Source organism: Hyperolius riggenbachi, chromosome 8 (assembly GCF_040937935.1).
Source record: "Hyperolius riggenbachi isolate aHypRig1 chromosome 8, aHypRig1.pri, whole genome shotgun sequence".
Taxonomy (NCBI): domain Eukaryota; kingdom Metazoa; phylum Chordata; class Amphibia; order Anura; family Hyperoliidae; genus Hyperolius; species Hyperolius riggenbachi.
Genome location: NC_090653.1, coordinates 288,752,287 through 288,776,754, shown reverse-complemented (window position 1 = coordinate 288,776,754; position 24,468 = coordinate 288,752,287). Strand labels below are relative to the sequence as shown.

The window sequence follows — 24,468 nt, the reverse complement described above, 5'->3', positions numbered from 1 at the left end:
GGCAGTGACACGAAGATCATCCATGCTGTGTCCGTTGGACCGAAAGTGTGTAGCAACTGGGAGTTCAGATTTGGTATCATTAATAGTGTGCCTGTGTCCATTCATACGTTTGCGCAGAGTTTGTCCAGTTTCTCCCACATACATAACATTGGGGCATTGAGCACACATGATCAGATATACCAGATTGGTGGAACCACAGGAAAATGTACCTTGTACTCTGTACTCCTGTTGTGAACCTGGTATCGTTACCCTGTCAGTGGAGTAAATGTGTCTGCAGGTCCCACATATTTTTTGTCGGCAGGGTGATGTTCCGTTTTGTTGAGGCCTATTCAAAGAACTCCTGACAATCATCTGTTTTAGATTGTGTGGTTGCCGATATGACAAGAGTGGAGGTTTAGGGAATATCGTTCTCAGTCTGTGATCCTTGTGTAAAATGGGATGAAGTTCCTTAGCAATCCTCCTTAAGATTTCCAGGTGTGGGTTGTAGGTGACAACCAAAGGGACACGTTCCTCTTTCTGGTTTTGCTTATATTTCAGGAGTTCAGTCCTGGGGATGATGCTGGCTTCCCTGATTTGGGCCTCAGCCATAGGAGGACTGTAACCTTGTTTAATGAAAGTGTTCTTAAGGTGATCCAGGTGCTTGTCTCTGTCCATCCTGTCAGAACAAATCCGGTTGTACCTTATAGCTTGGCTGTAAATTATAGAGTTCTTAATGTGCTTGGGATGAAAACTGTCATATCTTAGGTATGTGGGACGGTCTGTAGGTTTGCGATACACAGAGGTTTGTAAGTTGTTACCCCTGATGTATATGGTGGTGTCCAGAAAGTTAATCTCTGTGTGAGAGTAGGTAAGTTTCAATTTGATTGTAGGATGGAAGGCATTGAAGTTCCTGTGGAACTGGAGAAGATCATCCTCACTTGCGGACCAGATGATTAAAATATCATCAATGAAGCGGACGTAGGCCAAGGGTTTTATGCCACATGCATTGAGGTATTCCTCTTCGATTTTGGCCATGCATTCTATTATATGTCACTACAGGGCCTCTTTACTGCATTCTGCTATATGTCACTACAGGGCCTCTTTACTGCATTCTGCTATATGTCACTACAGGGCCTCTTTACTGCATTCTATAATATGTCACTACAGGGCCACTTTATTTGCTGCATTCTGCTATATGTCACTACAGGGCCTCTTTACTGCATTCTATTATATGTCACTACAGGGCCACTTTATTTGCTGCATTCTGCTATATGTCACTACAGGGCCTCTTTACTGCATTCTACTATATATGTCACTACAGGACCTCTTTACTGCATTCTGCTATATGTCACTACATGGCCTCTTTACTGCATTCTGCTATATGTCACTACAGGACCTCTTTACTGCATTCTATTATATGTCACTACAGGGCCACTTTATTTGCTGCATTCTGCTATATATGTCACTACAGGACCTCTTTACTGCATTCTGCTATATGTCACTACAGGGCCTCTATACTGCATTCTGCTATATGTCACTACAGGGCCTCTTTACTGCATTCTATTATATGTCACTATAGGGCCTCTTTACTGCATTCTGCTATATGTCACTACAGGACCTCTTTACGTCATTCTGCTATATGTCACTACAGGGCCTCTTTACTGCATTCTGCTATATGTCACTACAGGGCCTCTTTACTGCATTCTGCTATATGTCACTACAGTGCCTCTTTACTGCATTAACAATAACAATAACAATAATATTTATATAGCGCTTTTCTCCCTGGAGACTCAAAGCGCTGTGACCCTGCATTATGCAGTCTCAAAGGCTAGGGAAAAGAGGTGAGTTTTTAGCCTTTTTTTAAAGCTGTCCAGAGAAGGAGCCTCTCGTACTGATTGTGGAAGTGAGTTCCATAGAGTAGGGGCTGCGTAGGAAAAGGCCCGAGCACCAAATGTTAAGTGTATCCTGGGAATAACCAGCTTCATCTTGTTGGCAGAGCGGAGGGTGCGTGGAGGGGCATGAAGTTAGAGTGACCAGACGTCCCGGATTTCCCAGGACGCGTCCCGGATTCGAGGTCCGCTGTCCCAGGCAGCTTGAGGTCCCGGGAAACGTCCCGCTTTCAGCAGCGGGACGTCCTGGCCTCGGGACTCTGGCCACTCTATACTCATGAACTGGCAGCGGCGTCTATAGACGCCGTGCCAGTTCATTGCCCGCAGCCCCGCTCCAGCCTCCTTCTTCCGGTGTCTGTTCCGACACCGGCAGGCGAGCAGGGCTATGGTAAGATGGCTGCCGGAGCCCTGTACTGGAGACTATTTGTGTCTCCAGTACAGGGCTTCGGGCGCCATCTTGCCGTAGCCCTGTCAGCGCGGGAGAGAAGATCAGCAGCAAGATGGTCCCGGGAGCAGCGCGCCAGAGGCCGGAGACTTCTGCCAGGTGAGTAAACGCTTTTTTTCCAGGTGAAATGTTTGCCCGCATTGCGTTTCTTTTCCAGGTGAAATGTTTGCCCGCATTGCGTTTCTTTTCTGGTGAAATGTTTGCCTGCATTGCGTTTCTTTTCTGGTGAAATGTTTGCCCGCATTGCGTTTCTTTTCTGGTGAAATGTTTGCCCGCATTGCGTTTCTTTTCCAGGTTAAATGTTTGCCCGCATTGCGTTTCTTTTCCAGGTGAAATGTTTGCCCGCATTGCGTTTCTTTTCTGGTGAAATGTTTGCCCACATTGCGTTTCTTTTCTGGTGAAATGTTTGCCCGCATTGCGTTTCTTTTCTGGTTAAATGTTTGCCCACATTGCGTTTCTTTTCTGGTGAAATGTTTGCCCGCATTGTGTTTCTTTTCTGGTGAAATGTTTGCCCGCATTGCATTTCTTTTCCAGGCGAAATGTTTGCCCGCATTGCGTTTCTTTTCTGGTGAAATGTTTGCCCGCATTGCGTTTCTTTTCTGGTGAAATGTTTGCCTGCATTGCGTTTATTTTCTGGTGAAATGTTTGCCCGCATTGCGTTTCTTTTCTGGTGAAATGTTTGCTTGCTTTGCGTTTCTTTTCTGGTGAAATGTTTGCCCGCATTGCGCTTCTTTTCTGGTGAAATGTTTGCCCGCATTGCGGTTTTTTTCCAGGTGAAATGTTTGCCCGCATTGCGTTTCTTTTCTGGTGAAATGTTTGCCCGCATTGCATTTCTTTTCTGGTGAAATATTTGCCCGCATTGCATTTTTTTTTCCAGGTGAAATGTTTGCCCGCGTTGCGTTTCTTTTCCAGGTGAAATGTTTGCCCGCATTGCGTTTCTTTTCCAGGTGAAATGTTTGCCCGCATTGCGTTTCTTTTCTGGTGAAATGTTTGCCTGCATTGCGTTTCTTCTCTGGTGAAATGTTTGCTTGCTTTGCGTTTCTTTTCTGGTAAAATGTTTGCCCGCATTGCGTTTCTTTTCTGGTGAAATGTTTGCCCGCATTGCGTTTTTTTTCCCAGGTGAAATGTTTGCCCGCATTGCGTTTCTTTTCCAGGTGAAATGTTTGCCCGCATTGCGTTTCTTTTCTGGTGAAATGTTTGCCCGCATTGCGTTTCTTTTCTGGTGAAATGTTTGCCCGCATTGCGTTTCTTTTCTGGTGAAATGTTTGCTTGCTTTGCGTTTCTTTTCTGGTGAAATGTTTGCCCGCATTGCGCTTCTTTTCTGGTGAAATGTTTACCCGCATTGCGTTTTTTTTCCAGGTGAAATGTTTGCCCGCATTGCGTTTCTTTTCTGGTGAAATGTTTGCCCGCATTGCATTTCTTTTCTGGTGAAATATTTGCCCGCATTGCATTTTTTTTTCCAGGTGAAATGTTTGCCCGCGTTGCGTTTCTTTTCCAGGTGAAATGTTTGCCCGCATTGCGTTTCTTTTCCAGGTGAAATGTTTGCCCGCATTGCGTTTCTTTTCTGGTGAAATGTTTGCCTGCATTGCGTTTCTTCTCTGGTGAAATGTTTGCTTGCTTTGCGTTTCTTTTCTGGTAAAATGTTTGCCCGCATTGCGTTTCTTTTCTGGTGAAATGTTTGCCCGCATTGCGTTTTTTTTCCCAGGTGAAATGTTTGCCCGCATTGCGTTTCTTTTCCAGGTGAAATGTTTGCCCGCATTGCGTTTCTTTTCTGGTGAAATGTTTGCCCGCATTGCGTTTCTTTTCTGGTGAAATGTTTGCCCGCATTGCGTTTCTTTTCTGGTGAAATGTTTGCCCGCATTGCGTTTATTTTCTGGTGAAATGTTTGCCCGCATTGCGTTTCTTTTCTGGTGAAATGTTTGCTTGCTTTGCGTTTCTTTTCTGGTGAAATGTTTGCCCGCATTGCGCTTCTTTTCTGGTGAAATGTTTACCCGCATTGCGTTTTTTTTCCAGGTGAAATGTTTGCCCGCATTGCGTTTCTTTTCCAGGTGAAATGTTTGCTTGCTTTGCGTTTCTTTTCTGGTGAAATGTTTGCCCGCATTGCGTTTCTTTTCTGGTGAAATATTTGCCCGCATTGCATTTTTTTTTCCAGGTGAAATGTTTGCCCGCATTGCGTTTCTTTTCTGGTGAAATGTTTGCCCACATTGCGTTTCTTTTCTGGTGAAATGTTTGCCCGCATTGCGTTTCTTTTCTGGTTAAATGTTTACCCACATTGCGTTTCTTTTCTGGTGAAATGTTTGCCCGCATTGTGTTTCTTTTCTGGTGAAATGTTTGCCCGCATTGCATTTCTTTTCCAGGTGAAATGTTTGCCCGCATTGCGTTTCTTTTCTGGTGAAATGTTTGCCCGCATTGCGCTTCTTTTCTGGTGAAATGTTTGCCCGCATTGCGTTTTTTTCCCAGGTGAAATGTTTGCCCGCATTGCGTTTCTCTTCCAGGTGAAATGTTTGCCAGCATTGCGTTTCTTTTCTGGTGAAATGTTTGGCCGCATTGCGTTTCTTTTCTGGTGAAATGTTTGCCCGCATTGCGTTTTTTTTCCAGGTGAAATGTTTTCCCGCATTGCGTTTCTTTTCTGGTGAAATGTTTGCCCGCATTGCGTTTCTTTTCTGGTGAAATGTTTGCCCGCATTGCGTTTCTTTTCCAGGTTAAATGTTTGCCCGCATTGCGTTTCTTTTCCAGGTGAAATGTTTGCCCGCATTGCGTTTCTTTTCTGGTGAAATGTTTGCCCACATTGCGTTTCTTTTCTGGTGAAATGTTTGCCCGCATTGCGTTTCTTTTCTGGTTAAATGTTTGCCCACATTGCGTTTCTTTTCTGGTGAAATGTTTGCCCGCATTGTGTTTCTTTTCTGGTGAAATGTTTGCCCGCATTGCATTTCTTTTCCAGGCGAAATGTTTGCCCGCATTGCGTTTCTTTTCTGGTGAAATGTTTGCCCGCATTGCGTTTCTTTTCTGGTGAAATGTTTGCCCGCATTGCGTTTCTTTTCTGGTGAAATGTTTGCCTGCATTGCGTTTATTTTCTGGTGAAATGTTTGCCCGCATTGCGTTTCTTTTCTGGTGAAATGTTTGCTTGCTTTGCGTTTCTTTTCTGGTGAAATGTTTGCCCGCATTGCGCTTCTTTTCTGGTGAAATGTTTACCCGCATTGCGGTTTTTTTCCAGGTGAAATGTTTGCCCGCATTGCGTTTCTTTTCTGGTGAAATGTTTGCCCGCATTGCATTTCTTTTCTGGTGAAATATTTGCCCGCATTGCATTTTTTTTTCCAGGTGAAATGTTTGCCCGCGTTGCGTTTCTTTTCCAGGTGAAATGTTTGCCCGCATTGCGTTTCTTTTCGAGGTGAAATGTTTGCCCGCATTGCGTTTCTTTTCTGGTGAAATGTTTGCCTGCATTGCGTTTCTTCTCTGGTGAAATGTTTGCTTGCTTTGCGTTTCTTTTCTGGTAAAATGTTTGCCCGCATTGCGTTTCTTTTCTGGTGAAATGTTTGCCCGCATTGCGTTTTTTTTCCTAGGTGAAATGTTTGCCCGCATTGCGTTTCTTTTCCAGGTGAAATGTTTGCCCGCATTGCGTTTCTTTTCTGGTGAAATGTTTGCCCGCATTGCGTTTCTTTTCTGGTGAAATGTTTGCCCGCATTGCGTTTCTTTTCCAGGTGAAATGTTTGCCCGCATTGCGTTTCTTTTCTGGTGAAATGTTTGCCCGCATTGCATTTCTTTTCTGGTGAAATATTTGCCCGCATTGCATTTTTTTTTCCAGGTGAAATGTTTGCCCGCGTTGCGTTTCTTTTCCAGGTGAAATGTTTGCCCGCATTGCGTTTCTTTTCCAGGTGAAATGTTTGCCCGCATTGCGTTTCTTTTCTGGTGAAATGTTTGCCTGCATTGCGTTTCTTCTCTGGTGAAATGTTTGCTTGCTTTGCGTTTCTTTTCTGGTAAAATGTTTGCCCGCATTGCGTTTCTTTTCTGGTGAAATGTTTGCCCGCATTGCGTTTTTTTTCCCAGGTGAAATGTTTGCCCGCATTGCGTTTCTTTTCCAGGTGAAATGTTTGCCCGCATTGCGTTTCTTTTCTGGTGAAATGTTTGCCCGCATTGCGCTTCTTTTCTGGTGAAATGTTTACCCGCATTGCGTTTTTTTCCCAGGTGAAATGTTTGCCCGCATTGCGTTTCTTTTCTGGTGAAATGTTTGCCCGCATTGCGCTTCTTTTCTGGTGAAATGTTTGCCCGCATTGCGCTTCTTTTCTGGTGAAATGTTTACCCGCATTGCGTTTTTTTTCCAGGTGAAATGTTTGCCCGCATTGCGTTTCTTTTCCAGGTGAAATGTTTGCTTGCTTTGCGTTTCTTTTCTGGTGAAATGTTTGCCCGCATTGCGTTTCTTTTCTGGTGAAATGTTTGCCCGCATTGCGTTTCTTTTCTGGTGAAATGTTTGCTTGCTTTGCGTTTCTTTTCTGGTGAAATGTTTGCCCGCATTGCGCTTCTTTTCTGGTGAAATGTTTGCCCGCATTGCGCTTCTTTTCTGGTGAAATGTTTACCCGCATTGCGTTTTTTTTCCAGGTGAAATGTTTGCCCGCATTGCGTTTCTTTTCCAGGTGAAATGTTTGCCCGCATTGCGTTTCTTTTCTGGTGAAATGTTTGCCCACATTGCGTTTCTTTTCTGGTGAAATGTTTGCCCGCATTGCGTTTCTTTTCTGGTTAAATGTTTACCCACATTGCGTTTCTTTTCTGGTGAAATGTTTGCCCGCATTGTGTTTCTTTTCTGGTGAAATGTTTGCCCGCATTGCATTTCTTTTCCAGGTGAAATGTTTGCCCGCATTGCGTTTCTTTTCTGGTGAAATGTTTGCCCGCATTGCGCTTCTTTTCTGGTGAAATGTTTGCCCGCATTGCGTTTTTTTCCCAGGTGAAATGTTTGCCCGCATTGCGTTTCTCTTCCAGGTGAAATGTTTGCCCGCATTGCGTTTCTTTTCTGGTGAAATGTTTGGCCGCATTGCGTTTCTTTTCTGGTGAAATGTTTGCCCGCATTGCGTTTTTTTTCCAGGTGAAATGTTTTCCCGCATTGCGTTTCTTTTCTGGTGAAATGTTTGCCCGCATTGCGTTTCTTTTCTGGTGAAATGTTTGCCCGCATTGCGTTTCTTTTCCAGGTTAAATGTTTGCCCGCATTGCGTTTCTTTTCCAGGTGAAATGTTTGCCCGCATTGCGTTTCTTTTCTGGTGAAATGTTTGCCCACATTGCGTTTCTTTTCTGGTGAAATGTTTGCCCGCATTGCGTTTCTTTTCTGGTTAAATGTTTGCCCACATTGCGTTTCTTTTCTGGTGAAATGTTTGCCCGCATTGCGTTTCTTTTCTGGTTAAATGTTTGCCCACATTGCGTTTCTTTTCTGGTGAAATGTTTGCCCGCATTGCATTTCTTTTCCAGGCGAAATGTTTGCCCGCATTGCGTTTCTTTTCTGGTGAAATGTTTGCCCGCATTGCGTTTCTTTTCTGGTGAAATGTTTGCCCGCATTGCGTTTCTTTTCTGGTGAAATGTTTGCCTGCATTGCGTTTATTTTCTGGTGAAATGTTTGCCCGCATTGCGTTTCTTTTCTGGTGAAATGTTTGCTTGCTTTGCGTTTCTTTTCTGGTGAAATGTTTGCCCGCATTGCGCTTCTTTTCTGGTGAAATGTTTACCCGCATTGCGGTTTTTTTCCAGGTGAAATGTTTGCCCGCATTGCGTTTCTTTTCTGGTGAAATGTTTGCCCGCGTTGCATTTCTTTTCTGGTGAAATATTTGCCCGCATTGCATTTTTTTTTCCAGGTGAAATGTTTGCCCGCGTTGCGTTTCTTTTCCAGGTGAAATGTTTGCCCGCATTGCGTTTCTTTTCGAGGTGAAATGTTTGCCCGCATTGCGTTTCTTTTCTGGTGAAATGTTTGCCTGCATTGCGTTTCTTCTCTGGTGAAATGTTTGCTTGCTTTGCGTTTCTTTTCTGGTAAAATGTTTGCCCGCATTGCGTTTCTTTTCTGGTGAAATGTTTGCCCGCATTGCGTTTTTTTTCCCAGGTGAAATGTTTGCCCGCATTGCGTTTCTTTTCCAGGTGAAATGTTTGCCCGCATTGCGTTTCTTTTCTGGTGAAATGTTTGCCCGCATTGCGTTTCTTTTCTGGTGAAATGTTTGCCCGCATTGCGTTTCTTTTCTGGTGAAATGTTTGCCCGCATTGCGTTTATTTTCTGGTGAAATGTTTGCCCGCATTGCGTTTCTTTTCTGGTGAAATGTTTGCTTGCTTTGCGTTTCTTTTCTGGTGAAATGTTTGCCCGCATTGCGCTTCTTTTCTGGTGAAATGTTTACCCGCATTGCGTTTTTTTTCCAGGTGAAATGTTTGCCCGCATTGCGTTTCTTTTCCAGGTGAAATGTTTGCTTGCTTTGCGTTTCTTTTCTGGTGAAATGTTTGCCCGCATTGCGTTTCTTTTCTGGTGAAATATTTGCCCGCATTGCATTTTTTTTTCCAGGTGAAATGTTTGCCCGCATTGCGTTTCTTTTCTGGTGAAATGTTTGCCCACATTGCGTTTCTTTTCTGGTGAAATGTTTGCCCGCATTGCGTTTCTTTTCTGGTTAAATGTTTACCCACATTGCGTTTCTTTTCTGGTGAAATGTTTGTCCGCATTGTGTTTCTTTTCTGGTGAAATGTTTGCCCGCATTGCGTTTCTTTTCCAGGTGAAATGTTTGCTTGCTTTGCGTTTCTTTTCTGGTGAAATGTTTGCCCGCATTGCGTTTCTTTTCTGGTGAAATATTTGCCCGCATTGCATTTTTTTTTCCAGGTGAAATGTTTGCCCGCATTGCGTTTCTTTTCTGGTGAAATGTTTGCCCACATTGCGTTTCTTTTCTGGTGAAATGTTTGCCCGCATTGCGTTTCTTTTCTGGTTAAATGTTTACCCACATTGCGTTTCTTTTCTGGTGAAATGTTTGTCCGCATTGCGTTTCTTTTCTGGTGAAATGTTTGCCCGCATTGCGCTTCTTTTCTGGTGAAATGTTTGCCCGCATTGCGTTTCTCTTCCAGGTGAAATGTTTGCCCGCATTGCGTTTCTTTTCTGGTGAAATGTTTGGCCGCATTGCGTTTCTTTTCTGGTGAAATGTTTGCCCGCATTGCGTTTTTTTTCCAGGTGAAATGTTTTCCCGCATTGCGTTTCTTTTCTGGTGAAATGTTTGCCCGCATTGCGTTAATTTTCTGGTGAAATGTTGGCCGCATTGCGTTTCTTTTCCAGGTGAAATGTTTGCCCGCATTGCGTTTGTTTTCTGGTGAAATGTTTGCCCGCATTGCGTTTCTTTTCTGGTAAAATGTTTGCCCGCATTGCGTTTCTTTTCTGGTGAAATGTTTGCCCGCAGTGCGTTTCTTTTCTGGTGAAATGTTTGCCCGCATTGCGTTTCTTTTCTGGTGAAATGTTTGCTTGCATTGCGTTAATTTTCTGGTGAAATGTTTTCCCGCATTGCGTTAATTCTCTGGTGAAATGTTGGCCGCATTGCATTTATTTTGTACTGACATGTTTGCCGCATTGCTTTTATTTTGTACTGACATGTTTGCCCGCATTGCGTTTATTTTGTACTGACATGTTGCCCGCATTGCGGTTATTTTGTGCTGACATGTTGCCTATTGCGTTTATTTTCTAGTGTCCGGGGTAACTGTTACTGCATTTATTATTTAATGGTCATAGGTGGCTATGTTTGCTGCTTTGTGGTTACGGTATACTATTAGCATCACACAGTTTCTGCACACCCATGATGTGCAAAGTCTCGTTTGTCCACATCATGGCGTAAACACTGCTTTCTTATGCCTCGCTGTTACATCATTACGTTAGCTCCGCCCATACAATGTCATGACCACGCCCATTTTTTTGCAGCGATGCGCTGTGCGCGCCGCAGCCCCCCCCCCCAGTCTTCATCGCTGCGCGCTCCTCAGTCCTCCCCACTTTTCGCCGCGCTACCCCCCCCCCCCCTACGCCCCCCGTCCCGTCCCAGGTTGGACCCACAAAAATCTGGTCACTCTAATAAAGTTCCAATACATCCGCTATGTATTTGGGTCCCATGTGGTGTAGAGCCTTGAATGTCAGCAGGAAGATCTTAAAATTGATTCTCCATTTTACTGGCAACCAGTGAAGAGTTTGCAGTACTGGGGTGATGTGTGAGCTGCGGGGGGCATTGGCTAGGAGTCTGGCTGCAGCATTCTGTACTAGCTGTAAGGGGCGCAGAACCTTATCTGTAGATCCGATGAACAGGGCGTTGCAGTAGTCTATTATATGTCACTACAGGGCCTCTTTACTGCATTCTGCTATATGTCACTACAGGGCCTCTTGTCTTTACTGCATTCTGCTATATATGTCACTACAGGGGCTCTTTAATGCATTCTGCTATATGTTACTACAGGGCCTCTTTACTGCATTCTGCTATATGTCACTACAGGGCCTCTTTACTGCATTCTGCTATATGTCACTACAGGGCCTCCTTACTGCATTCTGCTATATGTCACTACAGGGCCTCTATACTGCATTCTGCTATATGTCACTACAGGGCCTCTTTACTGCATTCTGCTATATGTCACTACAGGGCCTCTATACTGCATTCTGTTATATTTTACTACAGGGCCTCTTTACTGCATTCTGCTGTATGCCACTACAGGGCCTCTTTACTGCATTCTGCTGTATGTCACTACAGGGCCTCTTTACTGCATTCTGCTATATGTCACTACAGGGCCTCTATACTGCATTCTGCTATATGTCACTACAGGGCCTCTTTACTGCCTTCTGCTATATGTCACTACAGGGACTCTATACTGTATTCTGCTATATGTCACTACAGGGCCTCTTTACTGCATTCTGCTATATGTCACTACAGGGCCTCTTTCCTGAATTCTACTATATGTCACTACAGGCCCTCTTTACTGCATTTAGCTATATGTCACTACAGGGCCTCTTTACTGCATTCTACTATATGTCACTACAGGGCCTCTTTACTGCATTCTGCTATATGTCACTACAGGGCCTCTTTACTGCATTCTGCTATATGTCACTACAGGGCCTCTTTACTGCATTCTGCTATATGTCACTACAGGGCCTCTTTACTGCATTCTGCTATATGTCACTACAGGGCCTCTTTACTGCATTCTGCTATATGTCACTACAGGGCCTCTTTACTGCATTCTACTATATGTCACTACAGGGCCTCTTTACTGCATTCTACTATATGTCACTACAGGGCCTCTTTACTGCATTCCGCTATACGTCACTACAGGGCCTCTTTACTGCATTCTGCTATATGTCACTGCAGAACCTCTTTCACTAATTTGATTTCAAATTATCCAATTGAATATATATGTAAAAAATAAATTATCCAATTTTGTTCTGGTAGGTTGCCTGCATTAGAGATTCAGCGATGGTCATTGAAGTGCTAATAATTATTATTTATATAGCGCCAACATCTTCTGCAGTGCTGTACAGAGTATATTGTCTTGTCACTACTAATTGTCCCTCAGAGGAGCTCACAATCTAATCCCTACCATAGTCCTATGTTTGTACCATGTAGTGCATGTATCGTAGTCTAGGGCCAATTTAGGGGGAAGCCAATTAACTTATCTGTATGTTTTTGGGATGTGGGAGGAAACCGGAGTGGCCGGGGCCCGGGGAAACCCACACAGACACTGGAAGAACATACACACTCCATTCAGATAGTGCCCTGGCAGGTATTCGAACCGAGACCCAGCACTGCAAGGCGAGAGCGCTAACCACTGTGCCACCGTACTGCCCCTATTTTGCATTTGCCTTGGTTGCCTTGCGCACCGCTCATCCGAGGTTGCTGCAATTATTTCTTTTTAGAGACCGCATGACCGTTTCACTTCGTTTTCGGCCGCGGTTACGTCCTGTTTGCTCTTCAGAGCTGCGAATGGTCGATCCTCTTCGGTGATATAAATTGGACGGTGCCCGGGCTGAACGCCCTGATATATCGCCACAGGGAGCGGCAACATGGCCGAGCTGTAACTCTCCCTCGCGGCGTCCTTGAAGTGGCGGTGTGCGGCGTGCGATGAGATCTAAGGGCAGAGATAAAGGAAATGAGGACACTGAATATTTATGAGGGGTTTGATGTGGAGAGCTCGTCATACATTATTTGTGGATTGAAAACTTCCTCACCATCCGTATAAAAGAGAGAGAGAGGCAGCGACTGGCAGGCGATCACTGCGACGCATAAAATCAAGTGGCAGTAAAAGAGGAAATAAGTCCACCTCGAAGCCCAATTGTATCCTAATTTATGGCCCGTTTAACAGCCGGGTACCAGATGTCGGATGTCCAGGAGCCGCGCTGAGAGGAATATCTGGACTTATGTGCGGCCAGCGCTGCAATAAAGCAAAAAGTTCTCTACATCACTGGACATAAATTTGATGCTCAGTACAAGGCGGAACTTTAATTTTTTTTTTTTTTTTTTTTTTGTGGGTGGAGTAGGAGGAAAGAGTGCATCATGTCTGATTTTAGTTCTGACTGATCTCCTGGTTTAAAGGAAATCTAAAGTAATTTAAAAAAGCCACTTTAACTTACCTGGGGCTTCTACTGCCCACTACGGGACAAATCGATGCTCCGGTCTTCCAAAGCAGCCCACTATCTTTTCCGGTGACTCAGCAAGTCTATGGCCATAGCGCCTGCGTGGCCCTGCCGGCGTGCGTCCTCAATCACGATCTCGTCGCCTGGAGCATCCTGCACAGTACAATAAAAAAACTTCACCTTTCCTTTAAAGGCACTCTGAGCAGTCAATAAAAATGAAATTGGTACTTACCTGGGGCTTCCTCCAGCCCAACGTAGGCCGTGAGGTCCTCCGTGTCCTCCTGGCTCCCCTCCCGGTCCCACTGGCGACTCCGTTACCGGCGACTTTCGGGCTGAAGGCCAGCCGGTTCGTCCTGGTCGGGGGCGCTCCGCGTCATCACGCCGCCCACTACGCGTCATAATGCAGGCCGGCATACCAGTACTACACATGCGTAGTTCAGAGTTAGAAAGCCGGGCAAGCGCAGGACTGTCACGCCGGCCGACGTGATGACGCGTAGCAGCTGGCGTGATGACGCGGTGCGCCCCCGTCCAGGAAGTGTACAGCCGACCTTCAGCCCAAAAGTCAGCAGTAATGGAGCAGCCAGCGGGACCGGGAGAGGAGCCTATGGTGGGCTGAAGGAAGCCCCAGGTAAGTACCAATTTCATTTTTATTGGCTGCGCAAGGTCCCTTTAAGAAGCCTTTTAATCACACCTGGAACAAGCATGCAGCCAGCAGAATCACACCTGGAACAAGCATGCAGCCAGCGGAGTCACATCTGGAACAAGCATGCAGCCAGCAGAGTCACACCTGGAACAAGCACATGCAGCCAGTGGAGTCACACCTGGAACAAGCATGCAGCCAGCAGAGTCACACCTGGAACAAGCATGCAGCCAGCAGAGTCACACCTGGAACAAGCACGCAGCCAGCAGAGTCACACCTGGAACAAGCACATGCAGCCAGTGGAGTCACACCTGGAACAAGCACATGCAGCCAGTGGAGTCACACCTGGAACAAGCATGCAGCCAGCGGAGTCACACCTGGAACAAGCACGCAGCCAGCAGAGTCACACCTGGAACAAGCACGCAGCCAGCAGAGTCACACCTGGAACAAGCACATGCAGCCAGTGGAGTCACACCTGGAACAAGCATGCAGCCAGCGGAGTCACACTTGGAACAAGCATGCAGCCAGCGGAGTTACGCCTGGAACAAGTATGCAGCCAGAACAGTCACACCTGGAACAAGCATGCAGCCAGCGGAGTCACACCTGGAACAAGCATGCAGCCAGCGGAGTCACACCTGGAACAAGCATGCAGCCAGCAGAGTCACACCTGGAACAAGCATGCAGCCAGCAGAGTCACACCTGGAACAAGCATGCAGCCAGCAGAGTCACACCTGGAACAAGCACATGCAGCCAGTGGAGTCACACCTGGAACAAGCATGCAGCCAGCGGAGTCACACTTGGAACAAGCATGCAGCCAGCGGAGTTACGCCTGGAACAAGCATGCAGCCAGAACAGTCACACCTGGAACAAGCATGCAGCCAGCGGAGTCACACCTGGAACAAGCATGCAGCCAGCGGAGTTACACCTGGAACAAGCACATGCAGCCAGTGGAGTCACACCTGGAACAGGCATGCAGCCAGCGGAGTCACGCCTGGAACAAGCATGCAGCCAGCGGAGTCACACCTGGAACAAGCATGCAGCCAGCAGAGTCACACCTGGAACAAGCATGCAGCCAGCAGAGTCACACCTGGAACAAGCATGCAGCCAGTGGAGTCACGTCTGGATCCAGTTGTCACAGAGTCTGTGAGTGGGCGTGTCCTACACTACTATCATTGCCCCAGGGGTGCCTCTAGCCATTTTGTCACTCCAGGTGAGAAAACCTGTGCCCCCCCCCCCCCCCCCCCCCCATGAAAATAATGGTAATGCGGCAGCGGTTCACCAGGAAATAACCGTAATGCGACAATGTTTCACCAGAAAATAACTGTAAAACGGCAGCGTTTCACCAGAAAATAAATTTAAGAAAGAAAGTATATGTAAGGAAGAAGGCACACAGGGGGACATAGAGAGGCACAGGGGGACAGAAGGTGGCACAAGGGTCAGAAAAAGTTAGAGGACAGAAGGAGGCACAAGGGGACAGAAAGAGGCACACAGGGGGACATAATGAGGCACAATGGGGGACAAAAGGAGGCACAATGAGGGGGCAGAATGAGACACAAAAGGGGACAGAAGAAGGCATGAGGGCCAGAAGGAGGCACAAAAGAGGACAGAAGGAGGGACTGAAGGAGGCCCACAGGGGGACAGGAGGCGGCACAATGGGGACAGATTGAGGCACAAAGGGGGACAAAAGGAGGCACAGGAGGAAAGAAGGAGGCACAGGAGGACTGAAGGAGGCACACGGGACAGAAGGAGGAACACAGCGGACAGAAGGAAGCACAATGGGGGACAAAAAAAGCACAAAGGGGGGCATAATGAAGCACAGGGAGACAGTAGGAGGCACAAAAGGGGGACAGAAGATGGCAGACGGTGATGTAAGGAGGCACAGGGAGACAAAAAGAGGTGGAGGGGGACAGAAAGAGACACAGGGAGACAAAGTGGCACATAAGGAGGCACAGGGGGACAGAGGAAGGCACAGGGGACAGAGGTGGCACATGGAGACAGAAAGAGGCACAAAGGGAAACAGAAGGAGGAAGAGTGGGAATGACGGAGGAACAGGGGGCAGAGGTAGCACAAGGGGACAAATAAAGGCAAAGGGACATAAGGAGGCACAAAGGGGCAAAGAAGGAGGCAGAGGTGGTACAGGGGGACTGAAGGAGGCACATGGAGACAGAAGGAGGCACAAAGGGAGACAGCAGGACAAACAGGGGGTCAGACATGGTACAAGGAACTGAAGGAGGCAAAAGGAGACAAAAGGAGGCACAAAGGGGGAAAGAAGGATGCTCAAGGCAGACAGGTGGCAGCTGCCTCCAACTTACGCTAAGTAGATGTAGCAGAAGCAAGTAATAGAACACCCATGGGGGTGGGGTTCAGTCCAGGGGTGGGGCTTGATTTGGGGGCAGGGCTTAATCCAGCAACATGGCGCCCCCCAGGACCAATGGCACTCCAGGCAATGGGCTGTACTGCCGGAAACAGTAAAAAAGGGCGCAGGAGGCTAGTGGACAAATCGGGCGCCGCCATTCACTCCCATAATAAATATCGTTTACTGGGCGCCGAACAGGAAAAAAGGGCGCCCGAGAATAATAACGTTTTCCAACAGCGCCCAAAGATTTTTAAAGAGAATCTGTATTGTTAAAATCGCACAAAAGTAAACATACCAGTGCGTTAGGGGACATCTCCTATTACCCTCTGTCACAATTTCACCGCTCCCCGCCGCATTAAAAGTAGTCAAAAACTGTTTTAAAAAGTTTGTTTATAAACAAACAAAATGGCCACCAAAACAGGAAGTAGGTTGATGTACAGCATGTCCACACATAGAAAATACATCCATACACAAGCAGGCTGTATACAGCCTTACTTCTGAATCTCAAGAGATCACTTGTGTGTGTTTACCTTCTGTCCCCAGCTTCTCTCATGCACTGAACATTACAGGCTTCCTGCAGACAGCTCTGCCTATGATGTTAATTCCTTAGTATGTGACAGACCAGCTCCTTTCACAGCCTCCAGAGGAGGATTTTTATCCAGCTCTCTTCTATCACTGATAAGATAGCAGAGAAGCTGCTGGCTTATGTAAATAAAACACACACTGGAGTGTGCATAGAGGAACAGTTCAACACTGAAGAACTTGGCAGCCTTCCAGACACAGGCCGACAAGTCTGACAGGGGAAAGATACATTGATTTATTACAGAGATGGTTATAGTAGAAAGAGCTGCAGCAAGCCAGATCACATTAGAATAGGTTTAGGAACTTGTAGTTGTAGGAAGGTAGAAAAAACGTTGTAATTTTTGTTACAGAGTCACTTTAATGTTTTATAACTGCTTGTGATGATTTACGTTTCCTATTTCAATAAAACATTATTTTAAATGTTATCCCTTACTGTTTGTAAAACATTATTATTCACGAAACAAAGCGATCAGTACGTAACGTAAATTGTAATATATTTTATCCCTTACTGTTTCTAAAACATTATTCTACACACAATACAGTGATCACTAAGGAGGGTCGGAGGTTTAGGCACCACCAGGGGAGTCTTAGGTTTAGGCACCACCAGGGGGGGGGGGGGGGTCTTAGGTTCAGGCACCACCAGGGGAGTCTTAGGTTTAGGCACCATCAGGGGAGTCTTAAGGTCCGTACACACGCCGGACTTTAGGCAACGACGGGTCCGTCGTTGCCTCCCGCTGGGTGGGCGTGCCAGCGACAGTCCGGCGTGTGTACGCTCTGTCGTCAGACTGATACGGCTGTTTCTGAGCGATCCGCCGGACTATCGCTGGCACGCCCACCCAGCGGGAGGCAACGACGGACCCGTCGTTGCCTAAAGTCCGGCGTGTGTACGGACCTATAGGTTCAGGCACCACCAGGGGGGTCTTAGGTTCAGGCACCACCAGGGGGGTCTTAGGTTCAGGCACCACCAGGGGGGTCTTAGGTTCAGGCACCACCAGGGGGGTCTTAGGTTCAGGCACCACCAGGGGGGGGTCTTAGGTTCAGGCACCACCAGGGGGGTCTTAGGGTTAGGCACCACCAGGGGGGTCTTATGCTGGATACACACCATGCGTTTCCGCGTTCGATGCGTCCGTCGATACGCGTCAATTCGATTATTTCTGACATGTCCGATTCAAGCTCCGATGGATCGTTAGGTCGATTTGCCATACTTTACATGGCAATCGACCTAAAAATCATCGAAATTCGTTCGGAAATGCTCGGAAATAATCGAATCGACGCGTATCGACGGACGCATTCGACGCAGAAACTCATGGTGTGTATCCAGCATTAGAGAGAGAGCCTGGGGCCCCGCAGCCCCCCCGGTTGTATGGGGGCAATGGGAAGCCTCCCCGAGGCGCTCCTGGATAGTGCTGTATAGCATGAACTAATTCCCGCAAGGCAACCGCTTCGCGGTATTGGTTTTAGACCCTGCAAAGTTTGGCATGCGAAAGCAGATGCATTTCTGCGTGAGCATGTCTCATGGTAAGCCATTTTAGCCAGATTTGCACAGCTAGACTTGAAAGGGTTAAGCTTGGTGTAGAGCACGCATACATTTTCTTGTGATTGAGCGTATCCAGCATTAGGTTTAGGCCCCACCAGGGGGGTCTTAGGTTTAGGCACCACCAGGGGGGTCTTAGGTTTAGGCACCACCAGGGGGGTCTTAGGTTTAGGCACCACCAGGGGGGTCTTAGGTTTAGGCACCACCAGGGGGGTCTTAGGTTTAGGCACCAATATGGGGGTCTAGGGGTTAGGGGTAGGTACAGGGAGGGTTACTTACTAATTTTTTTTTAAACGTTATTATACATTTCACTTTTTAAACGGAAGATTAACGTTTTCACAATTGCCGATTTCATGCACATTATTTAATGATTTATAACTTTATAAAACATTATTTTTAAACGAAATATAGTGCATTATATTTTTAAACGTTATCCATGTTTATTGTTTAAAACCCCGCCCCCTTTTTTCCCAGCGCCCCTTTTTAACGTACGCGTTACTGCCTATGCCTAGAGGCTCCCCTGCATTGCCCATATATGAGGCAGAAGTCGAGGATCTGCAGTCAGTCCTGCAGGATATCTTATCCCAGAGCAGCAGTCCAGTAAGGACAGTAAGAATGTGCACTGTATTTTTATTTTGCATAATTTAATGTAAGCCGGTAAAGAATGATTACATTACAATCTGTACCGCAGAGAAATTTTGCAAGAAAAAGGCTGCTACACACACACTCACCTAGAAAAGGGAGCAGGGAATCTTGCCCAGCATCAGCAAACAAGCAAAGAAAATCCCGCTGCACCACCAGTGTTTATGGTGAAAATAGAAAAAGTCTTTATTGAGTAATCCAGCATCTCAGCAATCAGATAAAAGCAAACAGATAAAAAACTAGCTTTTATCTGTTTGCTGAGATGCTGGATTACTAAATAAAGACTTTTTCTATTTTCACCATAAACACTGGTGGTGCAGCGGGATTTCCTTTGCTTGTTTGCAATCTGTACCACAGATGCTGGGATTTGTAGTTCTCCAGTAACAGAGCCTGCATTTTCCTGTATTTCAGCCCTGTCTCCTCTCATCTTGCTCTGATTATTATCTGCAGCCATTTCCAGGATGATGTTGCTGCTGCTAATTAATTCAATTAGGCTCAGGCGGTTGGCGGCGTTTCATTGTGTTGTCCGGGCTCAGAGCAGGACGACCGTCAGGGGAACGATTCCCTCGCCGCACACAGCGCAGGGATGAGGACGCTGTCACATGTCGCTGTCATCAGGAGGCGGCTCCGAATAGAAGAAATAAACATTTCTATATTGCAGAAGTGACCCGACGTCCTTGTGATATAAGAAGACAATCTGGAGCGGAAGGCGAGAGCTCATCACGCTAAAATCATCATCGTAAAGATAGAGAAACAAAACACAGATACAAGCACTTGACTTTGTGCACATTACAGGCTTGATTCACAAAGCCGTGTGATAACGCTTATCACGGTCTCGCTAGCGTTTTACGAACGATATAACGCGGCCGTTTTCATGCAAAAACGCAAATTTTCGTGCAAAAGCTACCGCGATTCCGTTTGCACGCGAAAAACATTACGCATGTTATAGCACGCGCAAAACACCTTCCTAAGAGTGATCTCAGCTTTGTGAATCAAGCGCTAAATGCGCAGCTTCCCACTTCAGATGTGAGCCAATTACGGTAAACGAAAATGAATATAAATATCTAAATTGATTTCCCAATAATATTGGGACACTGGGAAGCTGGGATACACAGGGGAGTAAGGGCCACGCTCATCCTTCCCATGTGCACCAGCAGCCGAAGCAGATGTCCTACACTATCTAACCTTATGCTACGTACACACATGCGACAACGATCGTTCGTTAAGAACGACGAACGAACTTTTAATTGATGAAAGAACGACCTAAGTAAAGATAGTTTTAAAATGTGTGTAACGATCTGATCGTTGTAACGTTCGTTCTATCACAGAAAGCAACTATTGCGCCTGCGCATAAAAATGAGAAGTTCCATGGAGAAATAGTGAAATGCGCATGTCAAGCCTAGTACGAACGATCGTTTCCAACGATGTACTACTTTTGCAAACGATCGTCGTTGGTTAAAATCCGCCGAGACAGAACTTTCTTTTGTAGCGATTTGGCTCGTTCGTCGTTTGCCTTAATAGTCGGTGGTTCGTTTTTTGTAACGATCGTCGTTGTTAAAGATCGGGGAACGATCGTTACAAACGACTATAGTCGCATGTGTGTACGCACCTTAAGTTAAAAGCATATGTCCTTATCCTGGCAGCAGCTAAGCAGAAATGTGTAACTTACATTCAATATGGACAGCTGTATTTGTTTCCATAATTGTGTAACTACCAGGTTAGCAGCTCCCATAGTGCTTTCCTGTTTGCATGGTAAGTATTTAATTATGCATATGTTTTGCATCTGTTTGATTGCTGAGTGTGTATTTGGGATGTTTAAAGAGACACTGAAGCGAAAAAAAATGATGAATTGGTTGTGTACTATGAATACTAGAAGATTAGCAGCAAAGAAAATATTCTCATATTTTTATTTTCAGGTATATAGTGTGTTTTCTAACATTGCATCATTCTATAATATGTGCAGATTACACAACACTCAGCATTCAAAATGATTCTTTCAGAGCAGTCTGTGAAGTAATGACCTCTCCTCTAGCAGATAAAAATAAAACTGTTCACTTACAGTTCAGATAATAAAAGTCAGAAAACAGGCCTCTCCATGACTTTGAAAGTCGTAGAGATGAATGGCTTTTTTGCATAGAGATAACAACTGGAGTTTCTTAACTCTTCCTGTACTGGAAACAATTAGACTGATGTATCTGATCTTAATGTTTTATTTCTTAGCTGTGCTACACATACAAATCATAATATCATCATTTTTTTTTTCGCTTCAGTGTCTCTTTAAGGCCTCTTTTCCACGAACTGTTGAACTGTGTGCTCAACGAGCAGTTGCCAGGCAGCAGTCAGCAGTTGCCAGGCAGCAGGCAGCAGTTACCAGGCAGCAACAAGCAGTTACCAAGCAGCAGTCAGCAGTTGTGAGAGTTTGAGAGGCATTTCACTGCCTGTCAACAGTTCGTGGAAAAGAGGCCTAAGTGGTACACATGAGGTGATAAGTCATTCAAATGCAACCCATGTGGTGAGCGCTGGCTTTATTCTTTGCTGTCCATATTGAATGTAAGTTACACATTTTTGCTTAGCTGCTGCCAGGGTAAGGACATATGCTTTTAACTTAGGTTAGATAGTGTAGGACATCTGCTTCGGACTATTACCTCAACGTTGCTGCAGATGTCTAGTAGATTGTATTTTGCATGCAAACTATAATGGAAGCTAAACTTTCTCCATAGACCAGTATTGCATTGTTTGGATGCGGGGCGTGCAATTTTAGTCCAGGGTTGGCGGTGTACGCCACAGCGATTAACCATTCAATTGTAGTATTAGGTCAGGGATGCACAGCCTTCTACCTGTATTTGTTAACTATTCCTGGCTGCCTATACTTGGAGCACCTATTCCTGGGTTACCTATAGTGGAGCACCTATACTTGGCTACCAAAACTGGGGGCCCTATTCCTGGCTACCTATACTGGGAGCACCTATTCCTGGCTACCTATATTCTAAATTGGCCCTAGACTACAATATATATACATAGACATATGACTATGGTAGGGACTATGGTAGGGACTAGATTGTGAGCTCTTCCGAGGGACAGTGAGTGACTAGACTATTAGACTATATACACTCTGTACAGCGCTACGGAAGATGTCAGCGCTATATAAGTACTAAATAATAATAAAAATAATAATACATTTTGCATTGGGCCCCAAGGCTACACCACTGGGGACACACTATGGGGACACTGAGAAGCTGGGACGCACTATGGGGATGCTGGATAGCTGGGTCTGCGAACCGCGGACTTCCGCAAAAGTCCGCGGACCTGCAAACTCGGCGAACCGCAATAGACTTCAATGGGCAGGCAAACTTTAAAAACTACTGTTTCTGGCCACAAAAGTGATGGAAAAAATGTTTCACCTGGAGGGGAACATGTCGGAGTGGAATACATGCCAAAAATCCCTGGGAAAATTATGTATTTGACGCACAGCAGGGTTATATAGTTACATAGTTACATAGTTATTTTGGTTGAAAAAAGACATACGTCCATCGAGTTCAACCAGTATGAAGTACAACACCAGCCTGCTCCCTCACATATCCCTGTTGATCCAGAGGAAGGCGAAAAAACCCTTACAAGGCATGGTCCAATTAGCCCCTAAAGGGAAAAATTCCTTCCCGACTCCAGATGGCAATCAGATAAAATCCCTGGATCAACATCATTAGGCATTACCTAGTAATTGTAGCCATGGATGTCTTTCAACGCAATTGTGAGAATCCGCTCAGCTGCCTGTGCAGGCAGGCAGCCTTTTGACCATTGTTTAGGTTTGCTTGCTGCAGGACTCTGGAAAGGAGACCTTCTGTCAGTTGTGCAGCTTGTGTTGCTGAGGGATTTGCATACATTAGTCATGCAAATCCGTTACCTGCCTTCTTTTGATGACTGGCACTATAAAAGCATTCTGCTCCCAGAATGCTTTGCTGGACATTTCCCTTCCATGGTCTGTTCCTGATGGACACTGCTGGAGTGTCAGCCATTGCTATCTAGTATAGTTAATTCCTGGGGGTTGCTTTAGGCTCCCCTTCTAGTCCAGTCAGGTTGTATTATCTGTTTTGCCTGTTCCGTCTGTCTTGTGTTTGGATCGTACAAGCCCTAGCGTTAGCGGCTGTGGATCCTTCTGATTGAGTCTGGAGTGTAGGTTGGAACAGCGGTTGTTTCTGCCTACCTCATCTGTTCTGTCTGCCGTGTGTTTGGATCGCACTCGCCCTAGCGCTAGTGCTGGGGATCCTTCTGTTCTGTCTTCTGGGATCGCGCTAGCCACTTTTCGCTAGCGCTGGGGATCCTTCTGTTCTGCTACTCTGTCTCCTGGGATCGCGCTAGCTACTTTTCGCTAGCGCTGGGGATCCTTCTGTTCTGTCTTCTGGGATCGCACTAGCCACTTTTCGCTAGCGCTGGGGATCCTTCTGTTCTGCTACTCTGTCTCCTGGGATCGCGCTAACTACTTTTCGCTAGCGCTGGGGATCCTTCTGTTCTGTCTTCTGGGATCGCGCTAGCCACTTTTAGCTAGCGCTGGGGATCCTTCTGTCGCTTGTCCCTGTTTTCGTGTGTCTGTCTTGTCTGCTGCGCTTGCTGGAGGCTCGGTGAGGTAACCGTTAAGCAAGCGCTCGCGTCCTCTGTTTCATGTTTGTCTGTTAATGGTTAGTTAGGCGTGCTTGTCTCTATTGTGCTTATCACGTGGAGACCGCGCATAACCGCGTGCACTGTTGCGAATGAGTGCGGTGTTCGCGGTTAGCTAGCATTTGTTATTTTCCGTATCTCCTTATTGTATTATTTGCTGTGCCTTTGCTACTCTCGTGCTCCGCCTTGCTGTAACCTTGTGTCACGTCTGGCGATCGCACCTCTCGCGATCACGTTCCTGTTTCTTAACTGCTGTGGTGTGTGCACAGTCGCGGGTTGGCGACTAATTTTATGCACACACACACAATCTGTCTCTGTGCTCACTCTCAATCGCTTCCCTTGCGATTGCATTTCTTCCCTTCGTACAATTCCTGTCTGGCGTGTGTGGTAGGGCAGAGGAGCTGTTCCTCTGCACTCCACAGCTCCACCTGCCGACAGGAATTTCCCTCTGCAGGTGCATTGCACCTAGCCTGGGTGTCCTCAATAATAGGTTTGTGGAGGAAATCCGCCGCGTCAGCGCACGTCTGGTGCGCTGACCACGGAGACGATTCCGCAATCGTTACAATCATCAGATATAAACAGATCAGAAGAATATTAGCTCTCAAAAGAGCTTTTTGTGGGGTACTTTTCAGCAACAAGATTGAGCAAGGAGCAAGCTAACAACAAACTAACGCTTTCCCTAGCTCCAAATGTCTCTCCCTGCTCTCACTATAGCAAGAGCAGCAGACTGAGAACATGGCCGACGCTGCAGTGTTTTTATGGGGGGGTGGGGGGTCCGTGAGTGAGTGCAGTCTGATTGGTTGTCATGTGTCTGCTGACTGTGATGTAGAGGGTCAAAGTTTAGCCCAATGACGAGGTATAGGCGGGTTGAACTCGCTATGTGTCCGCTACCCACCGGGAGTGCGGGTAACTGATATCCGCGCGGGACTACTCGCCGGGCGGACCGTTCGGGTCATCTCTATCCCCGACCCCAGTGCAGGCGCTGTAGCGGCTTTCCGATTGGGCTCAGGTGAAAATAGTCGGGTCCGCCCTACCATGCAGAAGCGAGTCACTGCATCTGTGCAGTAGAGTGGACCCGATCGGGCTCTGCTATTTCCACCGGAGCCCGATCGGAAATACGCTACTGAGCCTGCACTGGGGCCAGGGAAGGTAGATATTTA

General features: G+C 46.4%; 1 protein-coding gene across 1 annotated transcript in view; it reads right to left on the bottom strand.

The window, feature by feature from the left end:
• The window catches only part of DIPK1B (divergent protein kinase domain 1B), a 395,039-nt gene that overhangs the window by 310,958 nt on the left and 59,613 nt on the right, over positions 1 to 24,468 (bottom strand). The window contains exon 2 of the mRNA XM_068249130.1: positions 12,899 to 13,054. The gene's annotated coding sequence lies outside the window, so the exon portion shown is untranslated. The remainder of the gene's footprint in view (positions 1 to 12,898; positions 13,055 to 24,468) is intronic.